Below are 12,604 nucleotides of genomic sequence, written 5' to 3'. Positions count from 1 at the left end.
CTCCAATGATTCATATTTCAATGTGTATTTAATCCACCCTGGCAAACAGCCTATGTGAGCCTCTTCACTGCCTTCTTCCTAGCAACCAAGGCCTTTTGTCATCACAACTTCAAATGGGTTTGCCGTCACTTTGCATGTAGGACTCGGATTCGTGACACCAGGACCCGCCTTTCCACCTCACAGCATTGAAAGAAAGATGAATCAATGCAGCTTGTATCTTGGGAATGAGTTTAGTGTCAAATGTCTATCTTGTTTATGAGTCTTCCAGCACAACCCAGTGCATCATGTAGCTCGGTAATAAGAGGCTTACATGAGACTAGTTTGTAATTAGAGCTGAGCCAAGATTATGCTATTCCATTACTCTGAGGCTGGATCCCTCACTCCTGCCTTTGTGCAAGCCTCCAGGGGGTCACTCACTAATTCCCGTGATGGAGAATTAGTGAGGAAAGCAGGCATGGAAGAGGGGAGAACAAACTTGTGACTCTTGAGCAATGCCTAACTCTGCAGATAAATCTCCTATCCCTACTTTATAGATCACATCTTTTCCCAAACTTTCAAAAATATCTCTATGCCAATGACTCAAGTTTAGTCTTCAAACTGCCTTCACCAAAGTCTAGACCCAAAGAGCCAATACCAAATTGCCATCTCAGCCTGTGTGCCTTATAGACATCCCAAATTCAACATATTCAACGGTTTGATCTCTCACAGGCATATTTAGGCATGTTCTCATCTCCGTTTTACCCACCTTAGTAAATGACACCATAGTTTCTCCAAAGAATCATCACTGAAATTTCTGTCTTTCCCTGACATCCAACCCATCAGCAACTTTGGTTGACTCTCCTTGTCAAATATTCCTCAACGCTGTCCACTTCCCTCTATCCTCACTACTATTGTCATCTCTTAAATATCATGAAATCCTCTTAACTGGCCTCCCCATGGCTACTCTTGGCTCTCCACCAAATTACTTCACTATGTCAACAGTGATCTTTTTTAAACCAAAAATTTGGCGACATCATTCTTCTGCTTAAAATACTTCTATGGCTTCCCTTTATCTGTAATATAAAATCTAAGGTCTTTTCCTTGGGCTACAATGCCCAACATGAGCTAATCTCTCACACCCTCTGCAATTTTATCTCATGACTGACTGTCTTCACTTCCTTTATTATGGTCTTGTCAACCTGGATTCCTCTGGGTTCTGCAAATATGCAATCTCTTTATTATCCTCTGGTCACAACACGTGTTGTTCTATCTGCCTAGAAAGCTCTTACCTCTGCTTTTCTCATGGTCATCTCCTTTTTATTCCATTAAGAAACCCAGCCTTATTACCTCTTCATAGTTTCTTCACCTTCCCCATCCCCAACATACTCTATCACTTCACATGATTCATCTTTATAGACATAGAACAATTCATTTTTATCCATTATTTTCCCATCTTTTATTGTCTATTTCCTCCTCTAGCCCAGAAACTCCAAGTTTGTTGTTCCATGCCTGGAACAGAAGCAATGCTCAGTAGCTACTTAGTTCATTAATAGCTACACAGATGAATGAGTGACTGCCCCAAATTTCACAGCTGACAAGTGACAGGACCAAGATTCAAACCCAGGGCTGCCCCTCTCTATAGCTCATGCTCCTAAATCATGATTTTGGGCCTCAGAGCTAGTTATTGGCAAACTTGTGTGTCTCCCTTCCACTCCATTATATCAAATGTCCAGTATCCCTATGCTTCCATTCCCACTGAAGATTTTGGTAGAAGGTAGTCCTCTCACAGAGAAATCAGAGGTAGAATTCCAGGCATCCGAAGGGAGGAGAGACTCATTTACTCTCCAGGGAAGCTGTCTGGTCTATTTATGTTTTAAATTGTGCCCATCTAGGACAAATACTCTGTGTAATTGGTAACTACTCCCCCAGAACTCATTTATGGGTCCCCAGAGACTGAGTTATGTGTAAGTGGGGCCATGAGAACTTTCAGATACTTTTCAGTGGCCTAAGACATCTGTTAAAAGTATTGCATATCCAATGCCATATGCCCTAGACCCACCTGAGTTCCATGCAGCTGTGGGGGCATCTCTGAGCACACAACCAGCATCCTCCCTCAACTGTGTTTCAGCATCTCTCTATTTCTTTCTATTCCCAAATGTTACCTAAAGCCATGAAGGTCCTCAGACACTGACACATGTAGTCCAAAAGTGCACACTAGATAAACCCAAAGGGCATCCTAACCTATGTGGCATGGGAACATGTTTCATCTTTATCAGAGCGATGACTCCATTGTGCATTTTACACCATTCTTCAGAGGTCCCCAGTAAAATTGGACCCCAGTTGCTCATTGTAGTAAATCACTTGGCAATACATCTTTTACTGGCTTTTCTTCTCTCTCTCCCTGCTTCCTCACTCTACTTACTTGGATCACTCCACAATTAAACTGTTTACATGCAACTCTGTGTCTCAGGCTCTTCTTTCAGGGAAACCAGCTTTAAGAAGAGCTGAATCCTACCATAGTGTTCACCTTCTAAGGAACCATAAGCTAAAAAGAATAAAAGTCAAATATTGGCTCTGGCTCTGACTCTGACTCTGAGCAGTGCCCTCAAACCAATAAGTTTGGAAGTATACATCACTGTAATGGAAGGAACCCTTTCCAACTGAGTAAGTCTTTGGCCTTTGACCATCAACGACCTTGAACTTCTGAGGTCATCCCACTCTACCCTAAAACTTTCCATGGCTTCCTGCCCCCTTTATCCCAACCTCTTATGATCTGCCTCCAGCTTACCCCTGTAGCCTAGATATCCTCCTTACAATGGTCCCTCCAAACCTCTGCACTCCCCATGTTCCAGTGGAACACCAAAACCTCCCCACCTTGGAGTCTCTGCTTCTTATAACTGCATCTACCCTGTTCAAGAAGATAACCACATAAGGCCAACTTCATGGTCATTCAACCTATGCAGTCATGCTGGGCTCCACACTTAGAAGGGCCCCTATGCTTGGATTAATGTTCTGCTAATCTTATCTTAAAATTCTTAATTTTAAAAAACATTTTATTTATTTATTTGAGAGAGAAGGAGAGAGAGAGAGAGAGAGAGAATGGACAAGCGAGAGCACAAGAACAAGGGCAGGGAAAAGCAGACTCCTCACTGAGCAGGGAGCCAACATGGGACTTGATCTCAGGACACTGGGATCATGACCTGAGCTAAAGGCAGATACTTAACTGACTGAACCACCCAAGTGCCCCTTAAAAATTTTAACTATTTTTTGAAAATGGAGCCCTGCTTTTCACTTTGCATGGACCTTGAAAATGGTGTAGCTGGTCCTCCCTCCAGAGCATGCAGACATGAGATTTGACTTTCAATTTGCCATGTAGGAGTTTCAAGGAATTATCATCTCTTATATTAGGGCAAAATCTCTTTCCCATCTCTCATCTCTCAGACCAAAATATTTTTTAAAGCCAGAGGTGGATTATTTGAGAGAAGGGGATATTATTCAGTGCTGCTTCTGCCCATTTTCCTAGTGAATTTGGGACCAAGAGCAGAATTAAAACATCCCCAGGAGTGCCACATATCCCCAGGCACACAATAAATATTGTCAAAAAGTAGAGGTTATATCTGTGACTTATAAGGCGGGGAATTCCAAGGGTATTCTCTCATACTTCCTTTGTTGAGTCTCAACATCTTATTTTAGTATTTTGCAGGTCTTTAAATACCCATGGTTTATTTATGAACTGAGGGTTATTAACTGTTTGAAACTTCATTAAGTCCTTCCCTGGGGATAGTCTCGGCTGAGGTCCTTTTAGATGATCCCTCCCCAAATATCTGTCTAGTTTAGATTTAATAGAACAGTTTATTGTATGTTGATAAAATAATAATGAATTAATAAAGCCTTCACTGAGACTTAGGTAACAGATACATAATCTATCGTTGTTAAAGCACCATGCAAATGTTTTTAATAATCAGCATTTAATATGCAGCAACTCAGACGTAAATCCAGCCTCAACACACATTTGGAAACTCATTTTAAGCAGCTCATGAGTTTCTTAAAAGGGAGAAAACCCTCTCCAATTGAGGCCAATTGTACAGTGGGAACTCTGGTGTCCTTGAGTCCCTTAAATCCTGGTAGGGACCCTGGAGCCTTAGTTTAGGAGAAGCAGAGAATCCACCACTAGAATATGCCTCCTTCGGATGTCTGGGTGGCTCAGTGGTTGAGTGTCTACCTTTGGCTCAGGGCATGATCCCGGAGTTCTGGGATCAAGTCCCACATCGAGGTCCCTGTAGGGACCCTGCTTCTCCCTCCACCTGTGTCTCTGCCTTTCTCTGTATCTTTCATGAATAAATAAATAAAATCTTTTTTTAAAACTGCCTCCAAATTCCTCTCCCCAAGATTGAGATTTGTAGATTCTTGCCACTTGTGCCATGTATTTTAAGATGTTCCACCCAGAAAATGAATCAAGGATACTGTAACCAGGTGATTTGGATGCCCATGTTTATTTAAAACATCATAAGGATTGCTACTGAGGAGCTTCAGAGTGGCAGGTGGGAACTGCCACAGTGGTTATACACAATAGTTATATCCTGTATACTATAGTTAAGTCGTACCTGCTGTTTGCTTTCTCCCTATCAGACTTACCCTCTGGCTGGACTTTTTCAGACAGAGGTTTCTACACCAATGACTAGCCCAAATATCACAATAAAAGTTATTTTTTATCCTCCTTTCCTGTATCTTACTCTTGAAAGAATTTTGATACTTGAGTGGCTGACACTTGTAGTCATCTTGAATTTGTGCAAGAGGTCACATTTCAGGTTGAGATTTTTATGATCTTAGGTAAGTATCCGGGAGAGGTGTAGGCAAGTTGTCATGCTGAAGCCATTCAAGAGGGCTCCCATTCCAACACTTTGAGAAAGCCAGCTTTACTCACAGATGGAGACCTATAGTATAACCAGACTATCTCCATCACTGACTAATCTCAATGCAGGTAGGTCCCACCATCATCACATTTCTTTGGGATTACTGCAAACCCAGAATTTGGTAAAGTGAAAGAAGTGTTGGATTTGAAACCACAAGGATTGAATTCAAGGCCAAGGCACCATCTTACTAGCTGTTGGTCCCTTGGATAGGTCCCTTCCCTTCTGTGACTCTAAGACAGGACATTGGATTTCATGAACTGTAAGTGCACATTCAGCACATTTCTGTGCATTCTATATGGGGGAAGTGAGACATATAATTTCATTAGTAGCCATAATCACCTTAGCACTGCTTAGTTTGCTCAATATGGAAACACCTTGAAAAGAAGAGAGCAGGCCAATGAGAGTATGACTGTTAAGACAGGAAATCTATTTCTTGGGGAGTGAGGTGACTCTGGGAAGACCAGTTCTAGCATGGCACTTCAGTGGGAAGCTCTGGCTATTGAAGCATGAGGTGTGGACATATTCAAAGCAAAGAGAAAAATGAAGAAGGAAAGGAATAATTGGAAAAAAAAACTTTTCTATGTTGGCCTTTTGTTCAGAAATGGCCTCTGGTCACTAGAAACAAGAAATTTGGGCTCCATGTGGTTCATCCCAGAACTTCATGCATAAGAGCTATTCTGTACATTTGGAGCCATGCTGCCTGACATCCAATCCCAACAAGTTGCTTAAACTCACTGTACTTTCATGCCTTCATCTGGAAATTGGAACTAATAATTCTCACAGAACCATCATGAGTCAAATGAGTTCATACACATAAAATTTAGCTCAATGAGGGTTTCTGATCACTATTATTTCCCCCTCTGCCTCTGTGTTTCTATTCCATGATGAGTGAGGAGGGGAGGGGCAGGTAGAGGAAACCTGATTCCCCTGTCCTATGGATATAGCTCCCTATGCTCTTACCACACTTTCTTACAGATCCTGACATCACTTAGGCTGCCAGGCCTAAGACAGTGTCTCAGACAATGGCCTTGGACAACATAAAAGGGATTTATGGCCCAGCTGGCAATTCAAGCTCCTGCCTCCTATAGGAGAATTTTGTCCTTAGAGGCTCTAAAATTCTAGGGAAGAAATTACAATGTCAGCTCTTAGCTTTGCCCCAAGCACCTGCCGAACACTCCCTAGCATTTTCAGATGTGTATATTCACAGATGCACCTATACTCACAGGTTTATATATATACACATCTATACATGTTCATAGACATAAGCACCTATATACACTTATACAGATCTGCAGAGAAAGAAATAGACATACCAAACATGCACACAAACACACTCACACAGAATATATGAATGTACACATAGAGTTATGTACTAATGTACATACACCTAGGAAAAGACAAACATTCACATAAGTATCTACACTGGTACAATATCACTTGGCACATGGTTACACTGTCACAAACTGTACATCCATGAACTAGAGCACACGTCCAGCAACTTGAAAGAAACATGAAACCATGCCCTCATCCCTTAGTTCTAGTTCAAAGTCAACACGACACAGACCCAGCTTTGTAGCTGTGTTAAGGACCCAGAGTGGCGTACAGAGGCAGGTCACAGGAGACAGTGTCCCACAGGCTCTGGGAAGGTCTAGTTGTCAGAAACCATAGAAGTAGACATCAGGCTTTGCTGGTCAGAGGACAGGCAGGGCTCTTTCTTATAGCTCTTGGCTCCAAACCCACCTTTTCCACCAGCAATGAAAAGGAATTTCAAATTTCTAAGGAGCTCCTGTCTGCCCAAAAGCAGAACCAGCTACAAGTATGGAAAACTTCACCGTGATTGGATTCACTGGAAGAAAAAGAGGAAACCCATGTGGAAGGGGAGGTGGGCGGGGCTTGGTGTAACTAGGTGACAGACGCTCTGGAGGGCACTTGATGGGATGAGCACTGCATGTTATACTATATGTTTTGTTGGTAAATCAAACTTCAATAAAAACAAAAAGAGGAAACTCAGATGGGCTTTAACCAGAATTCACCAGGAGGCAGGGGCAGGAGGGCAAGAAGACTGGGTAGAGTCATGATCCTATGGAATCTGCAGCATAGCTTCCACTGCTCTTGGGAGAAAGTTCTGTCTGGAGGATTTCTGCCACATTTCTCCCTGAGGTTTTATTGATTCTTCAACACTCATGGCTCACTGTTCCTACATGCCTTCCTTCTGCCCTTCACTCAGGGCCACAGCCCCAGGACCAGCATCCTCACAGGGCACCTATTGCCTACTTCAACTTTTGCCTATTCATAAAGGCCCCAGAGTCACCATCAAGGTGAATAAAGTTTCCAAATTATGGAGGAGATGACCAATATTACCGTGCTCCCATAAAACTCAGGCCTAAAATAATCTACTTTGCCTGTTATCTGGAAGTACAAAATAGAATGTGTCCTATCTTGATTCCCCAGAATGATTCAAAGAGCATTCTCAGCGTTCAGGAATTCCTCAAGTTGTCTGCCATCATAAAAATCATTTATGGGAGGCTTCCATTCAAATGTACCTGGAATGAGCAGTATATTTACTTTTAGGAGCTGTTACCACAAGAAGAGCTCATAGAACAGATAAATTTTAATAGACAATACTCTAAAATATTGGGTACTCTCTTGGACTTCTCATGCAACTGGGCTCCCCAAAATAAGCCAGCTCAAATCCCCCCACTGCCCAACTGCAGATGGAAATCTTCAGGTATTACTAAACTCAACACCAAAGAAACAAACAATCCAATCATGAAATGGGCAAAAGACATGAACAGAAATCTCACAGAGGAAGACATAGACATGGCCAACATGCACATGAGAAAATGCTCTGCATCACTTGCCATCAGGGAAATACAAATCAAAACCACAATGAGATACCACCTCACACCAGTGAGAATGGGGAAAATTAACAAGGCAGGAAACAACAAATGTTGGAGAGGATGTGGAGAAAAGGGAACCCTCTTACACTGTTGGTGGGAATGTGAACTGGTGCAGCCACTCTGGAAAACTGTGTGGAGGTTCCTCAAACAGTTAAAAATAGACCTGCCCTACGACCCAGCAATTGCACTGCTGGGGATTTACCCCAAAGATACAGATGCAGTGAAACGCCGGGACACCTGCACCCCGATGTTTATAGCAGCAATGGCCACGATAGCCAAACTGTGGAAGGAGCCTCGGTGTCCAACGAAAGATGAATGGATAAAGAAGATGTGGTTTATGTATACAGTGGAATATTACTCAGCTATTAGAAATGACAAATACCCACCATTTGCTTCAACATGGATGGAACTGGAGGGTATTATGTTGAGTGAAGTAAGCCAGTCGGAGAAGGACAAACATTATATGTTCTCATTCATTTGGGGAATATAAACAATAGTGAAAGGGAATATAAGGGAGGGGGAAGAAATGTGTGGGAAATATCAGAAAGGGAGACAGAACGTAAAGACTGCTAACTCTGGGAAACGAACTAGGGGTGTTGGAAGGGGAGGAGGGCGGGGGGTGGGAGTGAATGGGTGACGGGCACTGGGGGTTATTCTGTATGTTAGTAAATTGAACACCAATAAAAAAAAATAAAATAAAATAAAAAAAATAAAATAAAAAATAAAAAATAAATAAAGGAAATCTTCAGGTAGAGGTGAAACAACTCACCAGTTATGAGGAGCTTGTGATCGGATTCATGTATCCTGAAAAGGCTGGTCTGAATGGCCCTGATGTCCTAACCAATTCTGTGAGTGTATGAATCTATGACATGATGGAAAAGGCACAGTACTTCGGAATAAGGTTTATATCATGAATTGGGGAGCCAAATAGGAAGTTGGTATTTGAGATGTTAGTCCTAGTCCCAGTCTGGAGAGAGGTTTCTATCTGGAGAGGGCTGTATGCCCACATGGTTGATTGGCCCTTCCATGTCTCACAAGTCCTGATGACAAGTTCCTGCTTCTTTTGCCTTGAATTAATATATTCCCTACATTCTCATGTGAAATGACTTAGGGTCTGAGAATACCCCCCATTTCCATGACTTTGTGCTTGTAGTTCCCTAAGCAAGCACCCTAATCCTCCATTCCTCACCTGTTGGACTCCTACACATACTTCAAGTCTCAATCTAAGAAGTATATCCTCTGAGTAGCCTTTTTTGACCCACTTTTCCTGGAGGCTAAGTGTCCCTCTATGAGTTCCTGAGCACAATATGGGAATTTTTGCTTTCTTCTAAATTTCTCAAACTAGAATACAGGAGCTTTTTAGAAAGAGAGCAAGCCTTCATATTGTATCCTGGGGTCTGATATGCAGCAGATACTTCAACAGTGTTGGCTGCATGCCTATATAAATTGACTGGATACAACATAGCTAGTGTAGTGGTTAAAAGCCCAGGCTTTGAGCTTCACAGCCTGGGTTTGTATCCTGGTTCTGCCACTGACTAATAGTTGGACTCTGATAAATTCCCTTATCCTTCCCTTATCTCAGCTTCCTCGTCTGCAAAAGGGGAATTATAATAATAAGGCTCTTGTGAGGATTCAGTGAGCTAATATGTGTAAAATACTTAAATAGTGGCCAGTACATAGTAAGCACTCAATGCATGTTAGCTGTTATTGTTACATCAAATGAGTTCAAATGTATTCCCTTCTGGGCATTATCAATGATTCTGAAGATTTCTCTTCAATGATCAATGCCAGAAAGGAAGCAAGAAATGACTCTACTTGCCCTTTGGCTCCTATAACCATCCCTTCTCTGGGGTCTGAACACTCTCTATTTAGGCTGAGTGGACTTTATTTACAAGGGCCTAGTTAATCAAGTCCATCTGTAATGTAAATGTGCTTCTCATTATGCTAATGCAAGCACTAGACATGCAAATCCATAAGCATTTGCATGCCTAATGCAACAGTTCTTGTCCACCCTGTTCTGTTGCTATTTACTATCTAGTTTTTATGACTTATGGATTTCCAACCCTTTAAATTTATATCAGCACCGTGACATATCTGCAAGCAGCGACAGTTTTATGAGCACTAAAAAAGCTGCAACACACCACCACTAAATACTAATGACATAAATGCTAGCTGTAATGGCCCCTATTTTTATTACAATACCAAACCTCAATATATTGCAATTACCTCTGCACTCAAACCAGACCAAGCCACACTGTACAGGAGCCAGCCTAGTAGAGGAGATGTGACCTGTAGTAGAGTTTCCGGGTCAAGCCAAACTGTTGCGCTAAGGAGCTGAGGTCAGCAATTGTGGCAGGAATTTCATCTGAGAGTCCACTGGGCATGGAAGTCAGAGATCTCCATCAGAGACAGATACACTCAGATGCTGAAATGGGCCTTACAACCCTCAGGTACTGTTTAGAGATGGTTCATATGTTTTAGCCCTGCCACTCTGCCATCCCCATAAAAAGGAAGAATAGAATCAAAGGTGTCATGACTACAGGCTCCCAGTCCCAAATGAGTCCCTAACCTGCTGTGTGACCCTGAGCAAGTCCTTTCCCTCTCTGGGCCATGGACTCTTCCTCTGAAGAGATGGAAGTAAATATCACTTAAAGGCACTTCCAACTCCAACATTCTGGGACTGACTCTGTAGAAAATTCAAGCCCAAGATGCAGCCATTAATTTTCTCCAGAATGAAAATATATCTACCAGGACATTTTTATGCCTGGTTTTATAAGTTCTGATTTTGCACCTTAAAATAATAACACCTTGAATTTCTTTTATATCATTTTCTATCTAAAACACTTTTCTGTCTGTTATAGCATTCATTCTCAGTGTCTCAGGAGAGTTGAGCCAGACAGGATTTTTTTTTCTTCCATTCTGAAGGTGGAGAAGTTGAAGGCTGGGAAAAAGGAAGAGAGTTTGCCCCAGATTTCATAGCACATTAGGGCCAATATGTGGATTAAAACTTGTATCTTTATTGGTGGCCTTTTATTCAGCTGTCTCCACCTTGTCCAGTTGCTACTCTTTCCAGAATCTGTAAGATTGCCCTTTCTTGGAATAGTGAGAAGGACAATAGAAAAGATACTGCACCAGCCTCTCTGCAATGCCTCCAACTCCACCACTGGGGTTTTGTTCATTTGGCTTCTGATCTGAGCTCCTGGGAGAGGTAGTTCCCTAAGCAATTATCCATCACCAGTCTGTCCATGTGGATTAGTTTACAGAATCACTTTTCTTAGGGAGAAATAAATAGCTAAAGTCAGGCTCAAGTAGCAAGTGTGCATTAGTTGAGAACATGGGGGTGTTTTGTAGGGGCAGGAGGCCTGGACCAGGGACATTAGATGGTCCAAGGAAAACAGGAGTGGATGGGGCTTGAGAGAGAAGAACAGTGGGGCTGAACTGCCCCATTGAAGGCCAATCTAACTTCCGTTTGCCCTGTAGTCCATGAGATGAAGTCCTGCTGGCTCAATGCAGGAAGACATGATGCGTAAGCTGTTTGCTGAATAGCATTTTCAACACTAGAACTTCTCCTGATCATAATTTGACTAAAGCAATTAAACTCTATCCAATATGAAGAGAAATCACTGAGTCTGGCTAAAAGGTGGTGTCATGAACTGAATTGTATCCCTTCAAAATTCATATATCAAAACCCTAATCCCCAAAGTGATTGTGTTTGGAGATAGGGCCTTTAGAGAGGTAATTAAGGCTAAATGAGGTTACAAGGTTCTAATCCACTATGAGCAATGTCCTTATAAGAGGAGAGATCTAGAGATGTATGCACATAGGGAAGACCACAGGAAGCAGAGCGAGAAGGTGATCATCTACAAGCCAAGGAGAGAAGCTTCAGGAGACACCAAACCTGCCAACACCTTGATCTTGGACTTCCAGCCTCCAGAACTGGAATGAAATAAATTTCTGTTGTTAAGCCATCAGTCTATGGTATTTTGTTATGGCTCTGGTTGGCTCCCTCAAAGTAAAAGCTGCAGGAGTAAGTTTAACCTCACATTAAATGTAAATTTGTGTGAAGAGGCTGAGGATATAAAATGACAGGGAAAGACAGACTCATCTTCAAGGAAGTGTCACAGATGTCTCAAAATCTCATACATGAATGAATAGAATCCTGGGGAAATTGCCCCATAAACATTGGTAATGAGCAGATAATAAAAAGGTGGAAAGAATTCCAATATATGTTGATATGTCAGCAAACAAGTACTCACCCCAGCACCACATAATGGGGGAACAGTCACCTTGAGTGTGAGCATGTATTTGGCAGAACTTGAATTGTATATCTACTTCAATTGTATATCAACTTCAATTGTATATCCCCTTATGAGGTCTGAAATCCTTATGAAAAAGTCATCTCTTTAGGTAAGGCATCATTCTCTGGTATTAATATAGTTGATCGACCAAAGATTTCTATATCACTTAGGATTTTGGTCAGCAACAACAGTAAACTGAACCTATATGGCCTATGCAAAAAAAAAAAAAAAAAGAAGAAGAAGAAGAAGAAGAAGGAGGAGGAAGAGGAGGAGGAGGAGGAGGAGGAGGAGGAGGAGGAGGAGGAGGAGGAGGAGGAGGAGGAAATCATGTAATGAATGAATCCTGTAAGTGAAAAGCTTATAAATCAAGCATTTTCAGGCACAGCTGGGAGCAAAAACTTTAACAATATCACTAGGACAAGGTTTTCCTATTTGCTTACCTCTATCTCCCTCTATATTAGTGTGATTGTCATCAAGCTCCTCCCTTTTGATCCCATAATGCCTTCTCATAACT

This window comes from Canis lupus, chromosome 2, assembly GCF_011100685.1.
Source record: "Canis lupus familiaris isolate Mischka breed German Shepherd chromosome 2, alternate assembly UU_Cfam_GSD_1.0, whole genome shotgun sequence".
In the NCBI taxonomy this organism is placed as follows: domain Eukaryota; kingdom Metazoa; phylum Chordata; class Mammalia; order Carnivora; family Canidae; genus Canis; species Canis lupus.
The sequence above is the reverse complement of the archived record's forward strand: the minus strand, read 5'-3'. Positions refer to the sequence as shown.